The sequence below is a fragment of the Gorilla gorilla genome, chromosome 17, assembly GCF_029281585.2.
Source record: "Gorilla gorilla gorilla isolate KB3781 chromosome 17, NHGRI_mGorGor1-v2.1_pri, whole genome shotgun sequence".
Taxonomy (NCBI): domain Eukaryota; kingdom Metazoa; phylum Chordata; class Mammalia; order Primates; family Hominidae; genus Gorilla; species Gorilla gorilla.
The window spans coordinates 88,564,467-88,574,413 of record NC_073241.2 but is presented as its reverse complement, the minus strand read 5'-3'; positions in this window follow the sequence as shown (position 1 = coordinate 88,574,413).

Sequence of the window (9,947 nt, the reverse complement as noted above, 5' to 3'; positions counted from 1 at the left end):
GCACAGTGTGCACATGTACCTAAAACTTAAAGTATAATAATAATAAATAAAACAACAACAACAACAACAACAAAGCCAATCACAAAAGATGTGTAATCTATGTGATTCCAGTTATATAATATTTTTTGAATGACAAATTTTAGAAATGGAGGACAGAGTAAAGGGGGGCGGTGGAATCCAGAATGAGTGTAGTTCTAATAGGGCCACACCAGGGATCCTGCAGTGCTGAAATTGTTCAGTATCTGACTGTGGTGGTAGTATAATTTTGCAAAATTTTACCATTGGAAGAAATTAGGCACAGTATAAAAAGGATCTCTCTGTATTATTTCTTCTTTTCTTTTCTCAACTTTTATTTTAGGTTCAGGGGTACATATATAGGTTTATTAATGGGTAAATTGCATGTCATTGGGGTTTGGTGTATAAATGATTTCATCACCCAGGTAGTGAGCATAGTACCCGATAGGTAGTCTTTCAACCCTCACCCTCCATCCATTCTCCCCCCTCAAGTAGGCCCTGGTGCTTGTTGTACCCCTCTTTGTATCCATGTGCCCTCAGTGTTTAGCTCCCATTTCTAAGTGAGAACATGAGGTATTTGGTTTTCTGCTCCCCTGCTACTTTACTTAGGATAATGGCTTCCAGCTGCATCCATGTTGTTGTAAAAGACATTATTTCATTTTTTATGGCAGCATAGTATTCCATGGTGTATATGTATCACATTTTCTTTATCCAGTCCACTGTGGATGGGCATTTAGGTTAATTCCATGTCTTCGCTATTGTGAATAGTGCTGCCATGAACATGTGAGTGCATGTGTGTTTTTGGTAGAATGATTTCTATTCCTTTGGGTATACACCCAGTAGTGGGGTTGCTGGGTTGAATGGTCGAAATTTCAAAGAAAAAAGGGAGAGTAACTTATTTTGGGGAGGTGGTGATGAAAGAGAAGCCTTCTCTGAAAGAGGGAGACATAAGCCAAGATAGAAAGGTAAAGAGGGGAGCAGGATGTGCAAAGGCCCAAGGCGGCAAGTGACTTGGTGAATCCATGGAAACAGAAGAAGTCCAGTGAGAGTGGAGTCTTGTTAGGGAGGCACAGAGGGTGTCAGGTGAGGCTGGAGGCGGTGGCCCAGGTCTGGCCCGGCAATAGGCTGTTGTAAGGGCTGACCTTCTGCCTGTGAATAAGGGGGGTCATGGAAGGTTTCAAGCGTGAGAGTTACACGATCTCCTGTGGTCCTGGGGCATGTGGGGAATGGCTTGGAAGGTAGCCAGGTGGCACACGGAGAGGCCTTTTCAGCCATGAAACCGTATGGTAGGAGGACTACTCCAGCCTCCTCAAGAAAAAGATTCAGGTGATGAGGTTCATTTTGAACGCATTGAGAGGGCACAAGCGGAAGAATATTATATCTCAGCCCTGGATTTAATAAATAAACGGCTTGTTATGACTGTTAGCCTTCTGGCTCAGCAGAAACTGGAAAACTAGCTGAAAAATCCTGGTTCAGGTCTACAAGAAACCAATCCAGAGGTCACTTCACCAACTGGGTAACCGCTTCAGATTTCCTTTTTTGGGTTATGCCCTGGAAACCAACACCCATGGGGCGGAGCTTGGGTTACCCTCATGACTCACCAGGACCACAGTTGGAATCCTATGGTCACCTGACTTGCACTTCTGCCTGTAACAAATGTTCTTTCAGTTTAAAGAATACCTGGCTTCTTGTTTAGGTGGCCGTGTTTGGGATTGCATCTTTTGCTTTTGGCCAACTTAAAATGAAGAAAGTCAGCTCTCAGGGCCTGGAGGAGCAGGAATAAGTCAAACATGAAGCTCAGGACCCAGCCCTTCAGCAAGGAGAGCAGAGTTAGGAGAGACAGAGGAAAGCCCCCGCCCCACTACCCCACCAGGACCAAGACCGGACACAGACATTTATTGCTGTTTTCAAACTTGACAAAGAGGTTCTCCATGTAACTCTTTCTTACATTTTATTTTAACATTTCACCTATCAAAAATCATCCTTCCTTGGTCTCCTGTGTACTTGGGACTATGATGGCTTGATCTCAGGAGTTTGAGGCTTAGTGAACGATGATGGGGTGCCTGTGAATAGCCACTGTACTCCAGCCTGGGCAACATAGTGAGACCCTATCTCTTAAAAAAATCATATGAAATCACTTGAAGCCTTCAAACAAGTTAAATCTTTCTCTCAAGCTAATTATCAGGAGACTAGTGAAAACTTCTATCTGCCAAGTTAAAATCTCTAAATAATGATTGTTCATTTTATGAGAACTGTGCCTTCAGTTATCTCATGAACACAAAAAGTGCCACAAAATTAGGTGAAACAGAGCAGAGGGAGATCACGTGTGGTTTGGGCCACACAGATTACAGGACCTCAGCATGATTCTATGTAAGAACTGCTTTTTGGTTCGTTTCAAGATACAGTGAGAACTCTTGGCCAATGAATCTCAGAAGCAGATGGTCTGCTCCCAAACATTCCACGAGGTTCCACCCAGGCTCTGCTCGCTTATCAAGAACTGCTCACCAGTAACATTTCAGAGTGAGTTGCATTGCCCAGCAGTCTCACCTCTTTTTTAACAGGCTTCCATCCTTATCTCAGTGACCAGCCTGGGAAGGAGTGAATCTTCAAAATCATCTGGGGGAGCAAACATTACATGGGCAAAACTCTCTCTACAATGTTGCACATCTGGGTGCGGTGGCTCACCCCTGTAATCCCAGCACTTGGGAAGCTGAGGTGGGTGGATCACCTGAGGTCAGGAGTTCGAGACCAGCCTGGCTAACATGGGCTCTACTAAACATTTTTTAGCAGAGACCAGCCCTGCTTCTACTAAAAATACAAAAAGTTAGCTGGACGTGGTGGCGGGCACCTGTAATCCCAGCTACTCAGGCTGAGACAAGAGAATCACTTGAACCCGGTAGGCAGAGGTTGTAGTAAGCTGAGATTATGCCACTGCACTCCAGCCTGGGCAACAAGAGTAAAACTCTGTCAAAAAGAAAAAAAAAAGTTGCACACACTGTAGAGAATCATAAGCATGAACAGGAGTTTAAACAATATCATTGAACAAATCATGGAACAGTCCCCTTCCCCGTGACATACAGAACAGTAAACTGGGATCATAAATTCAAATGCCTAGAGGGAGCAGGCAGGTACTGTAAACAAACAGAGCAGGCAGAAGTGTGCACTAGGGTGTGGTGAGGAGTGTGGCGAAGTCACAAATGCGTCCCCCATTTATAGTGGCAGCACCAGCACTGATTGTCTTCTGGGAAAGCAGGCCCAGTAGCGGATCTTCTGATTTTGCAAAAGCTTGCAACCTGGATTTTTATATGAAATCCTTGGATGTTTAAATGTGACTAATTCTAATTTTCAAGACACTGTCCAGGCAAATGGCACATCTACAAAGAGCATCAGACCAGCATGCTACCAATTCCTCTCTACTAAATTCAACTTTTTTTTCACATTATTCGCCTTTCTCCTCTCCTTCCATCCCCAGGAGTTAAGCGGGAAGAAAGGAGCTTCCTCTACAATCTGCTCTGGGCCTGTTTTTTGATTTTCATTTCTTAATTCAGGTTCAACCCCTAGCCTGTCCATTTGGGCTGTCTCTAGCTGAGGCATTTTGGGAAACTGCCAGGTGGAGGAGAACACAATTTGAAGCTCTCTATTTCCTTTTCATTTCTGTTTATTTCAGTGGTGGAATCAGAGCAGCAATTATGTTGTTACAGTAACAGCCACTTGTGTTGCAAGGCAAAGAGAGGAGTAAAGGATGAGAGAAGCCCAGACAAACGGGAGGAACAGCCTGTCAACTGTAATCACAGCCTGAGTGCTTTGAGAGAAGGAGATGTACTATTTCTTGCTCTTAAAAGATTCATGGCTTTAAAACTATCCAAAAGGACTTTACATGAGCCTCTGAGTAGGAAATAAAACCTAGAACATTTCCACTTAATAGCAGTGACTAATTCTTGAGATTGCTATATTGATAGAACCAGGGCAGTGTGAGATCACGAGAAATGAACTTCACACCTGTGGCAGATGCTGTTGGGTGTCAATTCCAAATCGAAGCCGCCCTCCTTCCTTACCGAGAGAGTCTTGATTTTGTTTAGGGACTTGCCCCTCCTGCAACATGACTCATCGGTAAATCCTAATTGGGCGAGTCCAATCATGATGCCTCGATTCCCTTCATTAGTGTTGGCTTTAGCGCAGCCATGTAGCCCATGGGGTTACTAAGTTGTGAGGCATTTAGAGATCTCTGGGAAAGGATTTATCCCTATTAATTAGATGAAGCCTCGAAAGAGATAGTCCTTCTTCTTCCTCTGAATTTTGTCAGGTCTGGATGTGACACCTGGAGCTCCAGCAGCCATCTTGTGACTGTGAGAGAAGTCAGCTTAAGGACAAATTTGAAACACTGCTGGCAGAGTGGGAAGACAGAAAGACCCCACCTCTGAAGATATATTTGAGTCACTGAATTACCTTGAACTAAACAAGCCTGAGTTCCTCCTTCCCTCCAGAATAATCTTCCTTCTCCTTCTCTTTCTCCTCCGCCTCCTCCTTCTTCTTCCTCTTCTTCTTCTTTTGAGACAGAGTCTTGCTCTGTCACCCCAGCTGGAGTGTAGTGATGCAATCTCGGCTCACTGCAACCTCTGCCTCCCGGTTTCAAACGATTCTCCTGCCTCAGCCTACGGAGTAGCTGGGACTACAGGCACCCCACCAACACGCCCAGCTAATTTTTATATTTTTTGTAGAGACAAGGTTTCACCATATCGGCCAAGCTGGTCCCAAACTCCTGACCTCAAGTGATCTACCCACCTCGACCTCCCAAATTCCTAGGATTATAGGAGTGAGCCACTGCACCCAGCCTGGAATTCTTGTATATCAGATAATAAATCCTTTAATCTTTCATGCCAATTTGAGCTGAGGGGTTTCTTTTTTTTTTTTTTTTTTTTTTTTTTTTGAGAAGGAGTCTTGCTCTGTCGCCCAGGCTGGAATGCAGTGGCGCGATCTCGGCTCACTGCAAGCTCCGCCTCCCGGGTTCACGCCATTCTCCTGCCTCAGCCTCCTGAGTAGCTGGGACTACAGGCGCCCGCCACCGCGCCTGGCTATTTTTCGTTATTTTTTTTTAGTAGAGATGGAGTTTCACCGTGTTAGCCAGGATGGTCTCGATCTCCTGACCTTGTGATCTGCCTGCCTCAGCCTCCCAAAGTGCTGGGATTACAGGCGTGAGCCACCGCGCCCGGCCTGAGCTGAGGCGTTTCTAACAGCCACAGGTATGCTCATTGTTACAATGTTTATTCCTGAAGGTCTACACAAATGGTCTTTCTATCTAGAGTCCTGTGGAATCATTCAGTCATCATCATCTTTTAATTAGTTTCGTGAATCCAATCACAGGGAAAACAAAAACAGTGCCATGGGTTCCTTTCTGCCAGAGTCCAGATTGCTTACCTTAGTCCAGTTTATTTACCAAGACCCCTTGTTTCTGAGATGATGTAGATGGAAGAGTGCAAATATACCTCCCTCATGTGTTTGTAACAGAAATGCATGCATAAAGATAGGAGTGATAGAGCACAAAGTGGGTTTTTTCCATGTAAATAGATACTTGGAAATTGTCATATCTTGGGTTTAAGTTTAGTAATACGGTTTGTCTGTGTCCCACCCAAATCTCATCTTGAATTGCAGCTCCCATAATCCCCACGTGTCGTGGGAGGGACCCAGTGGGAGACAATTGAATTATGGGGGCAGTTTCCTCCATGCTGTTCTCATGATAGTGAATAAGTCTCATGAGATCTCATGGTTTTATAAGAGGTTTCCCTTTTCACTTGGCTCTCATTTCTCTCTTGTCTGCCACCATGTAAGATGTGCCTTTCATCTTCTGCCATGATTGTGAGGCCTCCCCAGCCACATGGAACTGTGAACCCATTAAACCTCTTTTCCTTTATAAATTACCCAGTCTTGGGTATGTCTTCATCAGCAGGATGAAAACTGACTAATACATGTAGAGATTAAAAGTGACGCCCAATCTATAAAACACGATCTTTATTGCAGCCTTTTGTTTTCAGAGATGGAGGGTAGGTGAAGTCATGAAGACCACATGTTTGTAAACCTGGTTTCCTGGCACTCAGTCTTGAGAACGAGACACAGGGCAGTTTCATACTAAACATGGGGGCCTATTGTCTAGGCATCTTCTAGTCACATCAGGCTTAAGACCTCCTGGCTCCAGCTTGGTTCTTTCTGGGATTCAATCTTGTCATAGCTGACATGGCAAACACCTCTGGTTGCCTATCAAACATCCATTTTCTTTTCCTTATTAACAGAAATTTTGTTTTTGTTTTGTTTTGTTTTGTTTTCAGGGGAGCAGGGAGGTGATGTGGTAGCAAGGTCCTCACTGAAAAATCATATTTTCCAGCTTCCTTTGCTGCTAGAGGTAGTCATGTGTCACAGTTCTGACCAAAACACCAAGGCTGAAGATTTCTCAGAAAGTTTTGTTTTCATGATATGCAGATCCTACCCTTTTCTGTTTCCCTCTCTCTTTTCTAAATGAAACTGGAGTGCGTTGGCTGGAGCTGCAGCCACCATTTTATAGGTAATCATGAAGGGAAATTAAAGAGAATCACAAAGATCTTGGCTCTGAATCCTCGGATTACTGCACTGGCCTGCACCTCTAGCCTCTAGACTTCTTGTGATGTGAGAGAAAATTAAACTTCTGTCTTCTTTAAGCCATGGATATGTGGTTTGATTTGGTTTTGTCACATGTATCCAAAAACTACTTCTAATTAATACAGATACAACTGACAGCCAAAGTACCACATGTTTCTAAAGGAGAGGGTGCTGGATTGTCAATTATCGGTATAAATCAATAGGAGAAATCTCTTATTTGGATATATTAAACAAAAATAATTAACAGATTGGATTTTTACATTTAAAAATACACATTAAAAACTCTTAGAATTAAATTAGGAGGCAAAAGAGGATTTTTAAAAATATGCTTATCATGTTTTCTTCATGCCCAAAGTGTGTGTGTGTGTGTGTGTGTGTGTGTGTGTGTGTGTGTGTGTGTATTTTTTTTTTTTGACACAGTCTCACTCTGTTGCCCAGGCTGGAGTGGAGTGGTGTGATCTTGGCTCACTGCAACCTCTGCCTCCCAGGTTCAAGCGATTCTCATGCCTCAGCCTCCTGAGTAGCTGGGATTACAGGCATGCACCACCATGCCTGGCTAATTTTTGTATTTTTAGTAGAGACAGGATTTTGCCATGTTGGCCAGGCTGGTCTCAAACTCCTGGACTCAGGTGATCTGCACACCTCGGCCTCCCAAAGTGTTGGGATTACAGGTGTGAGCTACCGTGCTCGGCCACCAAAGTATATTTTTAATGTTTAAATATTAATTTAAACAAGGGGTAAAGTATCTGAGCAACACTCTTGGAAAGAGTAGTATATAAGTAGTGTCAGAGAGTGGAAGGATGAAAAATACATTTTCCTCCTTGAGGCTATTGGAGTTTCCTTTGGAGTATAATATATCCTTGGCATTAATCAGGTGGTCCTCTCAATCCACCCATATCATGATCTACCTTGTCTGTCCATCATATATATGTTATACAATACAACATATATATGTTATATAATATATATTATATGTAATATATTATATAATATATTATATTATATATATAATATATTACATATAATATATATATAATATATTATATATTATATATAATATATTATATATAACATATTATATATTATATATAATATGTTATATATAATATATAATATATTATATATAATATATATAAAATATATAATATATTATATATAATATATATAAAATATTGTATATATTATATATAATATATATTATAAATATAATATACTATATTATATATGTTATATTACATAACATGTTATATTATATAACATGTTATGTTATATAATATATATGTTGTATATATTATATATGTTACATAACATGTTATATAGATGTTATATATAACATGTTATATAGATGTTATATATAACATGTTATATAGATGTTATATATAACATGTTATATAGATGTTATATATAACATGTTATATAGATGTTATATATAACATGTTATATAGATGTTATATATAACATGTTATATAGATGTTATATATAACATGTTATATAGATGTTATATATAACATGTTATATAGATGTTATATATAACATGTTATATAGATGTTATATATAACATGTTATATAGATGTTATATATAACATGTTATATAGATGTTATATATAACATGTTATATAGATGTTATATATAACATGTTATATAGATGTTATATATAACATGTTATAGATGTTATATGTTATGTATGTTATATATAACATATTATATATGTTTTATATATGTTATATATATTATATATGTTTTATATATGTTATATATAACATATTATATATGTTATATATAACACGTGTTATACATAACATGTTATATATGTTATATGTGTTATATATAACACGTGTTATATGTGTTATATATAACACGTGTTATATGTGTTATATATAACACGTGTTATATGTGTTATATATAACACGTGTTATATGTGTTATATATAACACGTGTTATATGTGTTATATATAACACGTGTTATATGTGTTATATATAACACGTGTTATATATGTTATATAACATTTGTGAACTAAATAGAGTGGAAAGAAAGGTAGGGAGAGGATTCTGTATCACATCTGGGTCTGATTTAAGGTGATTAATTAAAAGAAACGAAGCCCTTGGAGGTGGAGCTAGGAGCCTTTTCCATGCACATGGTGAACATCGTTTCTTTGCTGTGAGGATGACAATGGTTCATAATTACAGGTCTCCCTTGAAGAGTTATTTCATGTTGTCTGAATAAAACAGCCAGTGGCTAAGGAAGTGAATAATGCAATCTCTACATTCTACTTAGATTACTCCCCACACAACCAAGCTGGGTTAAGATGCTCGGTAGTGATAAAATATTCCCCAAGTAGGGAGTAAAAGGCGAGCATTTTGAGGCTAGAAATTGTACTGCTCTGCCGGAAATGCCTGCTTGGTGTGTTACTGAACCTCTAATCACATGCAAAAACTGCCAAATCGCCCAGAGCAATCCAACCTGTGGCACTAAAAAATAAAAATTAAAAAATAAAAAAAAAGACTGCTTTTCAAAGGAGAAATTCAAAGGCCATTACTGCTTTCTTCCCTTTTGGATTCTTCCTTCTGATTATCCTGCTTTGCTGCCAGGATTTCTAAGGTATCTGCTCTTAGAAGCAATCTTTTCATCTTGCTGTACTATGGACACACCTGGACTGTGTGCTGTGCAGAACAGCCACCAGGCTCCTGCTTTCCCTGAGTGCCAGGCTAGGGATTAACTGTTCTTTAGAGTAGGAATGCGCAGGAATCAAAGGGAAAATTCTTTTTGGGGAAAAAGGGAAGGGGCATATATTGTTTGTGGTCAACCACATCTCTGAATACCCTCTCTCCATTTTGATAGGGTCCCATTATTTTAGTCTCAAGATCCCAAAGTAGAATCCTAAAAACTCCATTTCCCAGCAGCCCTTGCAGCTAGGTACAGGAATATAATGTAGGTTCCACCAATGAGACACTCATTCAAGACTGATTTGGGAGTCTCTGGGGAGGGCGGGGCGGGGGAAATCCTACTGCAGGCACAGGTGGTAGCAGAGGCGGAGGAAGAGAGCGCAGACTCAGGCAGTTCTGCAGCATGCTTCTAGGGGTAGCCACCTCATCAATACAATTAGAGACATGGCTTTGGGCATTGAGCCTGCAAGTTGAGGCTTGAGCCCGGTTCTCTGGTCTTCCCTGACTAATATCTACCCATCAATTTTCTCCTTTTCTACTTAAACTACCCAAGGTGGATGCTATTATCTTCAGCTAAAAATTACTTGACCCAATAGGCACACACATGTGTGGTGTGATATAACTCCCCTTGCAAATAATTT